Below are 17,012 nucleotides of genomic sequence, written 5' to 3'. Positions count from 1 at the left end.
AGGTTGTACTCTGTACATATTTAAAGATTGTACACGTTTTCCAAACAATGCCGCCTACATAAGATCTTCTATTCCTATACAGATTGTAACGTTCCGCGATTGCCAAGAAAGTTTTTATTGTGTCCCAGGAATACAATTCCACAATGTTTTTTTAACGAACCCTGTGATTCATTAGATTTGGGTATAAGCGACTCTGAGCCATCGTGCCGCGAAGAACTCTTTCTCATATCTGATTTAGAGTTTAAACTAGTAATTTTACCCTAAAATAGCAAACTAGTTATACTGCCTTAATGCAAACCTGCCTTTGAAATTTCATTGTCACTTCATACAACTCCTTTTCTTTTTATTAATTAAATTGTTACATTTTTTTGTTATTATAGACTTGCAATTTTATTACAGTTTTTATTTTGAAGAAGAATGGAAGAAACACCAAGAAAAATTAAACGTTTCAGTTGAATTATAAACAATGGTAAGTAATTAATAATCTTAAATAATTTCCTAATTAATTCCCTATTATTATTTTTCTACTTTGCAGATAGTCCCAATCAAAAGTGCAATTGCGAAACTTTTGGTAAAAAGATGGAAAATGTGGAAAACTCTTAGAAAGTAATTCGAGGTAAAAATTATGTAATTTCTCTTAGAATTGTTGCAACTTGTTAATTTGCTTCTTTGTTCTCACTATAGGTCAGATCAAGGTTTTAGCTGATGCATTAGCTGAGTTGAAAGTAATGGTGCAAAAATTACTACGAACTCCAAGTGCAGAGATACCATTATCGAATAGGTTCCCCATCACCACTGAGAAAGATCTCATTGAAATTAATAACAAAATCTCAAGTGAGAATAAAGATATATATGTAAGTATTTTTACATTTATTTCTTATTGAAGACAGGTTATATACAAATATTTTGTTAGTTTTTAAGTAAAGATTATATCATCCATTGTAAAAAGAGAGGGAATATTGAAATCATTAAAAAATATTATAGGTTCAAATATTACTCACGAATATAATATTGACGGAAATCATGGAAAAAAAGTCTGATGTCCCTAAGAAATATATATAACGTTATTTTAGGTAAGGTGTATAAAACATCATTTCTATATTCTACATTTTCGTACATTAAACATTATTTTTTGCAGATTAATTACCAGTTACAGAAAATTCGGACACCCCAGAAATACAACCGCGAAAAGCAATACAAGTGCAAAAGAAAAGATTTTTTAAACAAGTGATTGCTGAGAGAAAATCAAAACCGAATGGCAGAATAATTAACAAAATATTAGCGTTAATTTTTTTATAATATTGAATTTGTTTTTGTTTTTATACAAATGATGTAAATATGGTTTTAAGAAACAGATAAACATGTACAAATTTTTAGTGTTAAGTTTTTATATATATATAATTGTGTTTTTATAGAGTAACGTTTAATTGTATTCATTTATGCTACAAATAAAAAAATGAATAAAAACTAACAATTTCACTAACAATAATTGGCACTGAACTAGTTAATTGGAAACTAGTTCAGAATCGGTCTGCTTATACTAGATAGGGGATAGTCAAATGACACTAGTACATGATTGTATACATAGAACTAAATAGGGGGTAGTCTGCTGACACTAGTTTATGGCTGTATACTTGGAACTAAGTAGGGGTTAGTCTTTTGTCACCAGTATATGGCTGTAAACCTGGAACTAGTACAGTACCATCTACAGGTAATGCAAAGAGTCAATTGGTTACCTCGTATGACATCCCCCTGTTAAAGTTTACAGTTGTTTGCACTGTGAGGGGTCTTAAGTGGAACTAGTTCCTGTAACCCTGATAATCGACGAGTCTCCGGTGCCGAACTAGTTCGCATTGCTAGCGGGTAGCGTCAAAAAAAGTTACTCATATTATAAAATTAAATACTTTAAAACAACAACAAAATTGTGAACTCAATGTGGAACACAAAAGAGATTGGTTCGTTAACACTATAAACATTCACAAATCTATGAATGTTGAGCGGTTACTCTCACTTGGGCCGAAATTCTCATTGTCTTCAACAAAGACGACATTTCTCCTTTTCAACATTATCGCTGAGGGAGAGGAATTAATACCGACATTGGACAACAAAGAGAATCAAGGGAAAACTAGGATAAACTTTATTACGCTCGTCAATGATCACATCAAGAAGACGACGTTGAGTAAAAGAGAATGTCTTATACTAAATCAGCCTTGCTCATAATATTTGCATTAGTACTGGTGAGAGACTATCTTGCCCTTCCAAATCAATGGCAAATGAAAATAGAGAGAGAATCCGTGTGCTTTGTTTATACTTTTTCGTTCGAGGCTGCTCATAGCTGTACTATATACAGTTTGACATACAAACAAATTTATAACACGAAATAAAGAAATACTTATGTAGCATTTTCATATTAAATGAAATCTTTTGCAGTGGAAATGAAACATATTGCACTGGAAATGAAACCTTTGGCAGCGGAAATGAAACCTTTTGCAACCGAAATGAAACTTTTTGCAAACCAAATGAAACTTTTAGATTTATAGAAAGAAACATAACAAAAATTTTTATTTTTAGTAGGTTCAAAATTAAATCAACTAGTTATAACTTATTATAGTTTAAGAGGAATTTTTATTGATTATTAGTATCTATATTTTTATATTCTTTCTTAAATTCTCAGTGTAGAAAGTGTAGATGCAGAAAAATTATAAAAATTTGTTTCAAAGTCTTTTCTCCAAAAGACCCGAATTTTTATAACCTCCTACACGGAAAGATGGGTATTTTAAATTTGTTATTCCGTTTGTAACACCTCTAAATATTCGTCGTAGACCCCATTAAGTATATACAATCATGATCAAAGTTTATTTAATGACGTCCACCTGGCTGTCTATTGAAATCACGATATTGAGATGAAATTTAATGTAAGGCAAACCATTCAATAGCCCACATAGCAAGACTGCTCTATCCCCACAACTAATAAAGCTGCGAAGCGGACTGTATACTACTACTATAAAACATTATAGTAAAGCTTAATTTCGCATTTCAATCCTACCCATACCTATAAAGGCCCAAAATTAGTTTCAATTTCTCTTTTAGCATTAAGCATTTAGAATTTAATAACATGGAAACGTTTTAAATCAAACAATAAAGAACCATTTGTTTTACAACAATAATATAAAAATGTATTTATTAATAATAAATAAAAATTCCTCTTAACTATATTTGTTATAATTAGTTTAATTAATTTTATAATTAGTTTATTTAATTTTTTTTACTAAAAATAAAAATGTTTTGTTATTTTTCCTCCTATAAATTGAAATGTTTTATTTGATTTACAAAACGTTTTATTTCGGTTGCAAAGGGTTTAATTTCCGCTGCAAAATGTTTCAGTTCCACTGCAAAAGGTTTCGTTTCCGCTGCAAAAGGTTTCATTTCCACTGCAAAAGGTTTAATTTCCAATGCAAAAGGTTTCATATCCGCTGTAAAAGGTTTCATTCCAATTGCAAAAGGTTTTATTTAATCTGAAAATGCTATACCTAACTCTGACAAGGGAGGAAAAACAGTAGCGATGTTAAAAACGGTCTATGAAGCAAAAATGAACGAAATTGTAATGAATAAGTGTATGTACAGACGTCTAAGGAAAGGTCCAAAACAGGATTACAGGAAAAGAACAATAAATTAGTTATGAAATTGTTCGACTCTAATATATATTCTGAAAATTATAAATTTCGGTAGGAGAATATCAGTGCCTCCAAAAAGATATGGATAAACAAGGGATCCCTTTGCGCCCTATATGTTCGTTTAACAATTCAACAACATATAAATTATCAAAATATATTGCATACATTATAAAATGTATAACGAGGGAATCTATATATAATATAAAAGACGTTGTTGAATTTAAATTAAGGGTTAACAACCAATAAATACATGACAATGAGATATTAATATCGTTTGACGTTGTATCCTTATTTTCAAGTATTCCTATGAACTTGGCAATGAACACAATAAAAGAAAAGTAGAACATCATTCAGGAATACACGAATACGCCGATGAATCTCTTTATATGTATTTTAATATTATGCATAAAGGACTCCAGATATTTTGTCTGTAATGGCAAAATATTTAAACAATTAAAATGTATGCCAATGGGATCGCCTATTACCCCTATAAACGCTGATATTGTCATGGAAGAGTTACTTGATACAACCATGAAAACTTTACCCATAAAACCGAGAATATTAACGAAATATGTCAACGATATATTTTGCATTGTGCAGAAGGACCAGGTTGACAACACCTTGATGGCTCTGAACACATACAACAAAAACATAAAGTGAATCAGACCTGCGACTACCATAACTTGACGCTATTGTACTAAGACAAGGCAAGAACGAAATCAAAAATACCGCACACTGTGCAACAACCAGACACATTCTTAATTTTAACAAGTAAAAAAGTAGTAAATTCGGCCGGGCCGACCTTTGAAACCACTCCACCATTTGGAACGAATTAGAAAATTTTCAAAAAAAAAAAGAAAATCCATTAAAAATTCTTTTAAAATCTTTAAAATATCTTATATAGGAAGGTGCAGATATATGGATGGATATACGATATTGTGGACCTATAAAGACAAATCTATTTCTGCGTGTAAAGTACTCACAAGGAACTCCTTGTGTGGATTTTCAGATAATTCATTGGAAAAAGTGGCTAAAATCATCAAAATACCGAATATATGGGAGAACCGTTATATGGGGGATATACGATATTGTGGACCTATATAGACAATTTCGTTTCAGGGGGTAAGAACTCCGTGTGTGGATTTTCAGACAATACGATTGGAAAATGTGGGTAAAATCATCAAAATGCCGAATATCGAGGGTATCGTTATATGGGGGATATACGATATCGAGGACCTGTATAGGCAATTCTCTCTCAGGGGGTAAAGTACTCACAAGGAACTACTTGTGTGGATTTTAAGACAATTCCATTGAAAAGTGTGGCTAACATCATCAAAATACCGAATATCGGGGGTACAGTTATATGGGGGATATACGATGAATACGATGATATTAAAATTATCAAAATACCGAATATCGAAAGTACCGTTATATTGGGGGTATACGATATAGTGGACCTGTATAGACAATTCTCTCTCAGGGGTAAAGTACTCACAAGGAACTACTTGTGTGGATTTTCATTGTCACTTCATACAACTCCTTTTCTTTTTATTAATTAAACTGTTCATTTTTTTGTTATTATAGACTTGCAATTTTATTACAGTTTTTATTTTGAAGAAGAAGGGAAGAAACACCTAGAAAAATTAAACGTTTCAGTTGAATTATAAACAATGGTAAGTAATTAATAATCTTAAATAATTTCCTAATTGATTCCCTATTATTATTTTTCTATTTTGCAGATAGTCCCAATCAAAAGTGCAATTGCGAAACTTTTGGTAAAAAGATGGAAAACTCTTAGAAAGTTATTCGAGGTAAAAATTATGTAGTTTTGTAATTTGCTTCTTTGTTTTCACTATAGGTCAGATCAAGGTTTTAGCTGATGCATTAGCTGAGTTGAAAGTAATGGTGCAAAAATTACTACGAACTCCAAGTGCTGAGATACCATTATCGAAAAGGTTCCCCATCACCACTGAGAAAGATCTCATTGAAATTAATAACAAAATCTCAAGTGAGAATAAAGATATATATGTAAGTATTTTTATATTTATTTCTTATTGAAGACAGATTATATACAAATATTTTGTTAATTTTGTAATTTGCTTCTTTGTTTTCACTATAGGTCAGATCAAGGTTTTAGCTGATGCATTAGCTGAGTTGAAAGTAATGGTGCAAAAATTACTACGAACTCCAAGTGCTGAGATACCATTATCGAATAAGTTCCCCATCACCACTGAGAAAGATCTCATTGAAATTAATAACAAAATCTCAAGTGAGAATAAAGATATATATGTAAGTATTTTTAAACTTATTTCTTATTGGAGACAGATTATATACAAATATTATGTTAATTTTTAAGTAAAGATTATATCATCCATTATAAAAAGAGAGGGAATATCGAAATCATTAAAAATATTATAGGTTCAAATATTACTCACGAATATAATATTGACGGAAATCATGGACAAAAAGTTTGAAGTCCCTAAGAAATATATATAACGTTATTTTAGGTAAGGTGTATAAAACATTATTTCTATATTATACGTTTTCGTACATTAAACATTATTTTTTGCAGATTCAATACCAGTTACAGAAAATTCGGACACGCCAGAAATACAACTGCGAAAAGCAATACAAGTGCAAAAGAAAAGTTTTTTTAAACAAGTGATTGCTGAGAGAAAAGCAAAAACGAAAGGCAGAATAGTTAACAAAATATTAACGTTAATTTTTTTATAAATATTGAATTTGTTTTTGTTTTTATACAAATGATGTAAATATGGTTTTAAGAAACAGATAAACATGTACAAATTTTTAGTGTTAAGTTCTTACATATTTTTGAATTTAATTTATTTGTGTTTTTATAGAGTAACGTATAATTGTATTCATTTATGTTTCAAATAAAAAAATGAATAAAAACTAACAATTTCACTAACAATAATTGGCACTGAACTAGTTCATTGGAAACTAGTTCAGAATCGGTCTGCTTATACTAGATAGTACATGATTGTATACATAGAACTAGATAGGGGGTAGTCTGCTTACACTAGTTTATGGCTGTATACTTGGAACTAAGTAGGGATTAGTCTTTTGTCACCAGTATATGGCTGTAAACCTGGAACTAGTACAGTACCATCTACAGGTAATGCAAAGAGAGTCAATTGGTTACCTCGTATGACATCCCCATGTTAAAGTTAACAGTTGTTTGCACTGTGAGGGGTCTTAAGTGGAACTAGTTCCTGTAACCCTGATAATCGACGAGTCTCCGGTGCCGAACTAGTTCGCATTGCTAGCGGGTAGCGTCAAAAAAAGTTACTCATATTATAAAGTTAAATACTTTAAAACAACAACAAAATTGTGAACTCAATGTGGAACACAAAAGAGATTGGTTCGTTAACATAAACATTCATTCATTCACTTGGGCCGAAATTCTCATTGCCTTCAACAAAGACGACATTTCTCCTATTCAACATTATCGCTGAGGAGAGGAATTAATACCGACATTGGACAACAAAGAGAATCAAGAGAAAACTAGGATAAACTTTATTACGCTCGTCAATGATCACATCAAGAAGACGACGTTGAGTAAAAGAGAATGTCTTATACTAAATCAGCCTTGCTCATAATATTTGCATTAGTACTGGTGAGAGACTATCTTGCCCTTCCAAATCAATGGCAAATGAAAATAGAGAGAGAATCCGTGTGCTTTGTTTATACTTTTTCGTTCGAGGCTGCTCATAGCTGTACTATATACAGTTTGACATACAAACAAATTTTTAACACGAAATAAAGAAATACTTATGTAGCATTTTCATATTAAATGAAACCTTTTGCAGTGGAAATGAAACATTTTGCACTGGAAATGAAACCTTTGGCAGTGGAAATGAAACCTTTTGCAACCGAAATGAAACTTTTTGCAAACCAAATGAAACTTTTAGATTTATAGAAAGAAACATAACAAAACATTTTTATTTTTAGTAGGTGGAATTTCAGACAATTCTATTGAAAAATACCGAATATCGAGGGTACCGTTATATGGGGGATATACGATATCGTGGACCTGTATAGACAATTCTCTCTCAGGGGGTAAAGTAAAGTACGCACCAGGAACTACTTGTGTGGGTCCCAGGTATACAAATCCACAACGTTTTTTTTAACGAACCCTGTGATTCATTAGATTTGGGTAAAAGCGTAGAGGACTCTGAGCCATCATGCCGCGAAGAACTCTTTCTCATATCTGATTTAGAGTGTGAACTAGTAATTTTACCCTAAAATAGCAAACTAGTTATACTGCCTTAACGCAAACCTGCCTTTGAAATTTCATTGTCACTTCATACAACTCCTTTTCTTTTTATTAATTAAATTGTTACATTTTTTTGTTTTTATAGACTTGCAATTTTATTACAGTTTTTATTTTGAAGAAGAAGGGAAGAAACACCAAGAAAAATTAAACGTTTCAGTTGAATTATAAACAATGGTAAGTAATTAATAATCTTAAATAATTTCCTAATTAATTCCCTATTATTATTTTTCTATTTTGCAGATAGTCCCAATCAAAAGTGCAATTGCGAAACTTTTGGTAAAAAGATGGAAAAGTCTTAGAAAGTTATTCGAGGTAAAAACTATGTAATTTTGTAATTTGCTTCTTTGTTTTCACAATAGGTCAGATCAAGGTTATAGCTGATGCATTAGCTGAGTTGAAAGTAATGGTGCAAAAATTACTACGAACTCCAAGTGCTGAGATACCATTATCGAATAGGTTCCCCATCACCAGTGAGAAAGATCTCATTGAAATTAATAACAAAATCTCAAGTGATAATAAAGATATATATGTAAGTATTTTTAAACTTATTTCTTATTGAAGACAGATTATATACAAATATTTTGTTAATTTTGTAATTTGCTTCTTTGTTTTCACTATAGGTCAGATCAAGGTTTTAGCTGATGCATTAGCTGAGTTGAAAGTAATGGTGCAAAAATTACTACGAACTCCAAGTGCTGAGATACCATTATCGAATCGGTTCCCCATCACCACTGAGAAAGATCTCATTGAAATTAATAACGAAATCTCAAGTGAGAATAAAGATACATATGTAAGTATATTTAAATTTATTTCTTATTGAAAACAGATTATATACAAATATTATGTTAATTTTTAAGTAAAGATTATATCATCCATTATAAAAAGAGAGGGAATATCGAAATCATTAAAAATATTATATGTTCAATTATTACTCACGAATATAATATTGACGGAAATCATGGACAAAAAGTTTGAAGTCCCTAAGAAATATATATAACGTTATTTTAGGTAAGGTGTATAAAACATTATTTCTATATTCTACGTTTTCGTACATTAAACATTATTTTTTGCAGATTCAATACCAGTTACAGAAAATTCGGACACGCCAGAAATACAACTGCGAAAAGCAATACAAGTGCAAAAGAAAAGTTTTTTTAAACAAGTGATTGCTGAGAGAAAAGCAAAAACGAAAGGCAGAATAGTTAACAAAATATTAACGTTAATTTTTTTATAAATATTGAATTTGTTTTTGTTTTTATACAAATGATGTAAATATGGTTTTAAGAAACAGATAAACATGTACAAATTTTTAGTGTTAAGTTTTTATATATATTGAATTTAATTTATTTGTGTTTTTATAGAGTAACGTATAATTGTATTCATTTATGTTTCAAATAAAAAAATGAATAAAAACTAACAATTTCACTAACAATAATTGGCACTGAACTAGTTCATTGGAAACTAGTTCAGAATCGGTCTGCTTATACTAGATAGTACATGATTGTTTATGGCTGTATACTTGGAACTAAGTAGGGATTAGTCTTTTGTCACCAGTATATGGCTATAAACCTGGAACTAGTACAGTACCATCTACAGGTAATGCAAAGAGAGTCAATTGGTTACCTCGTATGACATCCTCATGTTTAAGTTAACAGTTGTTTGCACTGTGAGGGGTCTTAAGTGGAGCTAGTTCCTGTAAACCTGATAATCGACGAGTCTCCGGTGCCGAACTAGTTCGCATTGCTAGCGGGTAGCGTCAAAAAAAGTTATTCATATTATAAAATTAAATACTTTAAAACAACAACAAAATTGTGAACTCAATGTGGAACACAAAAGGATTGGTTCGTTAACACTATAAACATTCATTCATTCACTTGGGCCGAAAATTCTCATTGCCTTCAACAAAGACGACATTTCTCCTATTCAACATTATCGCTGAGGGAGAGGAATTAATACCGACATTGGACAACAAACAGAATCAAGAGAAAACTAGGATAAACTTTATTACGCTCGTCAATGATCACATCAAGAAGACGACGTTGAGTAAAAGAGAATGTCTTATACTAAATCAGCCTTGCTCATAATATTTGCATTAGTACTGGTGAGAGACTATCTTGCCCTTCCAAATCAATGGCAAATGAAAATAGAGAGAGAATCCGTGTGCTTTGTTTATACTTTTTCGTTCGAGGCTGCTCATAGCTGTACTATATACAGTTTGACATACAAACAAATTTTTAACACGAAATAAAGAAATACTTATGTAGCATTTTCATATTAAATGAAACCTTTTGCAGTGGAAATGAAGCCTTTTGCAACCGAAATGAAACTTTTTGCAAACAAATGAAACTTTTAGATTTATAGAAAGAAACATAACAAAACATTTTTATTTTTAGTAGGTTTAAAATTAAATCAACTAGTTATAACTTATTATAGATTAAGAGGAATTTTTATTGAATATTAGTATCTATATTTTTATATTATTTCTTAAATTCTCAGTGTAGAAAGTGTAGATGCAGAAAAATTATAAAAATTTGTTTCAAAGTCTTTTCTCCAAAAGACCCGAATTTTTATAACCTCCTACACGGAAAGATGGGTATTTTAAATTTGTTATTCCGTTTGTAACACCTCTAAATATTCGTCGTAGACCCCATTAAGTATATACAATCATGATCAAAGTTTATTTTATGACGTCCACCGGCTGTCTATTAAAATCACGATATTGAGATGAAATTTAATGTAAGGCAAACCATTCAATAGCCCACATAGCAAGACTGCTCTATCCCCACAACTAATAAAGCTGCGAAGCGGACTGTATACTATTACTATAAAACATCATAGTAAAGCTTAATTTCGCATTTCAATCCTACCCATACCTATAAAGGCCCAAAATTCGTTTCAATTTCTCTTTTAGCATTAAGCATTTGGAATTTAATAACATGGAAACGTTTTAAATCAAACAATAAAGAACCATTTGTTTTACAACAATAATATAAAAATGTATTTATTAATAATAAATAAAAATTCCTCTTAACTATGTTTGTTATAATTAGTTTAATTAATTTTATAATTAGTTAATTTAATTTTTTTTACAAAAAATAAAAATGTTTTGTTATTTTTCCTCCTATTAATCGAAATGTTTTATTTGATTTACAAAACGTTTTATTTCGGTTGCAAAGAGTTTCATTTCCGCTGCAAAATATTTTAGTTCCACTGCAAAAGGTTTCGTTTCCGCTGCAAAAAGTTTCATTTCCACTGCAAAAGGTTTAATTTCCAATGCAAAAGGTTTCATATCCGCTGTAAAAGATTTCATTCCAATTGCAAAAGGTTTTATTTAATCTGAAAATGCTATACCTAACTCTGACAAGGGAGGAAAAACAGTAGCGATGTTAAAAACGGTCTATGAAGCAAAAATGAACGAAATTGTAATGAATAAGTGTATGTACAGACGTCTAAGGAAAGGCCCAAAACAGGATTACAGGAAAAGAACAATAAATTAGTTATGAAATTGTTCGACTCTAATATATATTCTGAAAATGATAAATTTCGGTTGTTAACAAGAATATCAGTGCCTCCAAAAATATATGTATAAACAAGGGATCCCTTTGCGCCCTATATGTTCGTTTAACAATTCAACAACATATAAATTATCAAAATATATTGCATACATTTTAAAATGTGTAACGAGGGAATCTATATAATATAAAAGACGCTGTTGAATTTAAATTAAGGGTTAACAACCAATAAATACATGACAATGAGATACTAATATCGTTTGACGTTGTATCCTTATTTTCAAGTATACCTGTGAACTTGGCAATAAACACAATAAAAGAAAAGTAGAACATCATTCAGGAATACACGAATAAGCCGATGAATCTCTTTATATGTATTTTAATATTATGCATAAAGGACTCCAGATATTTTGTCTATAATGACAAAATATTTAAACAATTAAAATGTATGCCAATGGGATAACCTAATTCCCCTATAAACGCTGATATTGTCATGTAAGAGTTACTTGATACAACCATGAAAACTTTACCCATAAAACCGAGAATATTAACGAAATATGTCAACGATATATTTTGCATTGTGCAGAAGGACCAGATTGACAACACCTTGATTGCTCTGAACATATACAACAAAAACATAAAGTGAATCAGACCTGCGACTATCAGATCTTGACGCTATTGTACTAAGACAAGGCAAGAACGAAATCAAAAATACCGCACACTGTGCAACAACCGGACACATTCTTAATTTTAACAAGTAAACAAGTAGTAAGTTCGGCCGGGCCGACCTTTGAATACCCTCCACCATTTGGAATGAATTAAAAAATTTTCAAAAAAAATAAAATCTATTAAAAATTCTTTTAAAATATCTAATATAAGAAGGTGCCGATATATGGAGGGATATACGATATTGTGGACCTATAAAGACAAATCTATTTCTGCGTGTAAAGTACTCACAAGGAACTCCTTGTGTGGATTTTCAGATAATTCATTGGAAAAAGTGACTAAAATCATCAAAATACCGAATATAGGGGAGAACCGTTATATGGGGGATATACGATATTATGGATATATATTGACAATTCCGTTTCATGAGGTAAGAACTCCGTGAGTGGAATTTCAGACAACTCCATTGAAAAATGTGGTTAAAATCATCAAAATACCGAAATTCCGATGAAAAATGTGGTTAAAATCATCAAAATACCGAATATACAGGGTACCGTTATATGGGGAATATACGATATCGTGGACCTGTATAGACAATTCTCTCTCAGGGGGTAAAGTACTCACAAGGAACTACTTGTGTGGATTTTAATACAATTCCATTGAAAAGTGTGGGTAACATCATCAAAATACCGAATATCGGGGTACCGTTATATGGGGACTATACGATATCGTGGACCGTTATTTAGGCGATATATATATATATATATATATATATATATATATATATATATATATATATATATATATATATATATATATATATATATATATATATATATATATATATATATATATATATATATATATAATGGGTGTAGAAGCCCTTATTATGAGGTAGACAAAACTATATATATATATATATATATATATATATATATATATATATATATATATATATATAGTTTTGTCTACCTCATAATAAGGGCTTCTACACCCATTACCGTAAGAATGGAATTTATTTAATTATTTTTGTCATTTGAATTGTGATTTGGAGGCCCCATAAAGCTCATATTTTTCATCATAGTATAATTCAATGACGATCAAACAAATTAATATTCATAATTTAGTCATGTTTCTGCCACAATTTCCGACTGAATGCGTTTGTCATTTCGGAGTTTATGTTATACAGACAACCAATATTCTCTTGAGTGTTGCAAATTCAATAGAATACAAAATTTTCTTTTCTGACAACACATTGTTTGGGAAAGTGGACTTGCAGGTACACTAATGTAGGAACTTTACTCAAATAAATGTCTGTAAGGACAATTATCCTAAAGACCCCTACCGCAGAGTTGCCTAAATACAACCTTTTACCCAAATCAATTGATAAATGTGGTCAAGACCAAGATATGGACCCTACTCCGAAAATTGAGAATTTCATGAGAAGAGATTTTTTACCTCTTTGAAACGAAGATGCCCAATAACAGCCTAAGAATGAAAAAAATGTCCAAGACCCCGAAAATTGCTTAAACCATATGATGGTTATACCAAAACGCCATCATTTTTTGCGAGGATGTTTTCTTCTCAAATTACCAACCTTTGTTGAAATGAGTATGCAAAATATGGTTTAAATGTAAACTATACTCGAAATCGGGCTGTACCCCTAACCGGGGGTCACATATCATGCCCTGCAAAAGCAATTTAAGATATCTTGAAAGTTTAGGAAGAATTTCTGGAAGGATATAAATCCTTTTTTTACTAAATGTTCAATTTGCTTACCGCAACTGGGAAGATGACGAGGAAGACGACGTTTGCAACGGTACCGTTCACAATAGCAAGATTAGCGGCAGGTCGGGGGAGATCACGAGAGGGCAACCGAGTTTCAGCCAGTGTTCCTGTGGGTTATGCCAAGATAACCACGCTATTAGCACATGCCCCAAGTTTCGGGAGCAAACCACATACCAATGAAAAGGCACACAAGCGGCGCTTTGGCTTTAAAGGTGAATGCCCTCATCACAGATAACTGGCCACGCAGACCCTACTCCGACACACTTTTCGAAGACCCAATATCATATTTCAATCAACAAGTTCTCACTGACCTGGACCCCCGTAGCAATCGATCTTGAATTGGGCGCAGATACATATTCAGCAATATTACCAAGAAGGATGTACGCCTGCGGGAGTTGGTGATGTAAAGCCATTCCAGACTAAACTCGGATATATATTTTCGGGTCCCATTACAAATATGCCTATTAATTAAATAATATTTGTCTTAGCAGATCTCACGGCGGGGGAGGCATATACATGACTGTACCAACAATTTTTCAAAGGTGTGCAATATTTTCAACCAAAAATGTATGTGCTGTTTATTAAGCATATACTGTAGAATATGCAGTACATATAATTATCACACATACATATATGCAAGCATTTGAATTCGTCATTTCTCTTTGTGCTTTCCATTAAGCATTGGAAACGTCACCAGAGAAGAGAGGTTGTCTGTGGCGTTTCAAATCATTGTTATTCATTCTAAATTTTGCTATTAAACCAATAAACACAACAACAACCCGTCGTGACTGTTAAAAAAGTGCTAAGTTATAAATATTTAAATAAGTGGACCAATAACATAAGTGGCAATATAGAAAAATATTATACTGAAATATTTACCTCTGAAAACATACCTTGAACTGTAATATTTACCTCTTGCATAATTGTTTAATAAATCTGAATTAAAAACAGAAATAATATCGAAGTGAAATACATACCTCTAAAACTTACCCAGGAAAACCTATAATATACCTTTTTAATAATTTGTTAATAAATCTGAATAAAAGATTTAAAACAATTATTTTTGTGGAAAAAGTAAAAACCATCCGCGTAATTGGAAAACAGAGATATTCCGATATATGGGGGCTATATCAAAATGTGGGCCGACATAGCCCACTTACGAACTTAACCTGCCTACTGGCAAAATACACATGTGTGCAAACTTTTAGCAATCTATCTCAATTCGTTCGAAAGATGACAACAACATTACAAGATCATGTTAGTGATTACAAGATTATGTTGGTGATTGCAACATACAAACAGACATTGCAAAATCAACTTAGAATTTTACGCTGATCAAAATATATATACTATGTTGGGTCTGACGTGAGTTTTTCGAGGATTTACAAACGGAATGACAAAGTTAGTATACATTCCATAGAATGGTGTGGTATATAAAAATTCAAATTAAAAAAACTTCTGTTTTCTTTTCTTGTGTCATTGGTAAGACCTCAAACGTAAAACAGGTTAAGAGTATGATTTCTCTACGAAGGCATGGATCCGTACAGACTATTGTCTGGCATAGAAAGTAGTACCCTTGCGAACTACAAAATTCCGAATTCGAAAATAATCAAAATCATAAAATACCGAATAATGGGAGGTACCGCTGTATTGGGGCTATACGAAAACATGGATATCTATAGCCAGTTGTCTGCCACAGAAAGCGGTGCGTAATAAGAACTCAAAATACCAGAAAATTTTTATTCATAAGAAATAGTACCCATAACGAACTCCAAATACACAATATAACCAATTATTTGTTACTAGAAGTATATATGGTGATATAGGGTATAAAATTGTCGGCCCAGTCAGACTTTTGTCTTTTCCATAATCGTTAAAATATGTAGTTAACATGGACGGATCAGATGAAGCTACTAACTTAAAGGCTCTGTCTTGAGCCAAAAATATTTTTATTACTTTTTAAGAATACTTTTCGGTCATTTCATACTTTTCGGTCATGTTTTAGGTGAACTTTTGCAAATGTTATTATTTAGCTTTTTCATGGTCGTAAAATTGCTGAGATATAGTTTATATATATATATATATATATATATATATATATATATATATATATATATATATATATATATATATATATATATATATATATATATATATATATATATATATATATATATATATATGTATATATATATATATATATATATATATATATATACATATAATTAATTGTAATCAGAAATTTATTTTAATTGTGTCTTATAACTATATAACTTTATATATATATATATATATATATATATATATATATATATATATATATATATATATATATATATATATATATATATATATATATATAAAGTTATAAGACACAATTAAAATCATTTTCTGATTACAATTAATTATATATATATATATATATATATATATATATATATATATATATATATATATATATATATATATATATATATATATATATATATATAAACTACATCTCAGCAATTTTACGACCATGAAAAAGCTAAATAATAACATTTGCAAAAGTTCACCTAAAGCATGACCGAAAAGTATGAAATGACCGAAAAGTATTCTTAAAAAGTAATAAAAGTATTTTTGGCTCAAGACAGAGCCTTTAAGTTAGTAGCTTCATCTGGCTTCTGGCGAGCCATTTCCAAACAGTTCCTATTTCATTAATCGCCCTGGTATGTCTTTTAGAAAGGGTTAGCCTGTTAATTAGGGATGTAATGGATCGGATGTCTTCTAGGAGAAAGGGAAGAAGTGGATGGGATGGTGGGATGTTATTTCTCAGACTTGTCTTGATCTGCTCCAATGTTGTTGCATATTCATCGACGTCTATAAAGTGCAATATTCTAAAATAACCCGTTTGGATTTTCCCTATTCCACTTTCTATAAAGATGATCTCAGATTGAGAATAATCTAGGATTTCCATAAGGCCTGAGCAGCCTGTGAGTAAGAGCTAACGGCAACGTGAATTTATTTGTTAGTTTCTAATATGACTTTTATGAACTTTTTTTCCTGATTCCGTTAGAACAGTTGAGTGCATGTTCT

General features: G+C 30.9%; 1 long non-coding RNA gene across 1 annotated transcript; it reads left to right on the top strand.

The window, feature by feature from the left end:
- Positions 1-1,335, top strand: LOC131803585 (uncharacterized). Its single transcript, XR_009342665.1, has 4 exons — positions 1-469; positions 536-616; positions 685-1,073; positions 1,139-1,335. It is a non-coding gene; the product is annotated as an uncharacterized LOC131803585 (long non-coding RNA).
- The last annotated feature ends 15,677 nt before the right edge of the window (positions 1,336-17,012 follow it).

Source organism: Musca domestica, unplaced genomic scaffold, assembly GCF_030504385.1.
Source record: "Musca domestica strain aabys unplaced genomic scaffold, Musca_domestica.polishedcontigs.V.1.1 10, whole genome shotgun sequence".
NCBI lineage: Eukaryota > Metazoa > Arthropoda > Insecta > Diptera > Muscidae > Musca > Musca domestica.
Note: the sequence above shows the minus strand (reverse complement) of the source record. Positions and strands in the feature narration are given on the sequence as shown.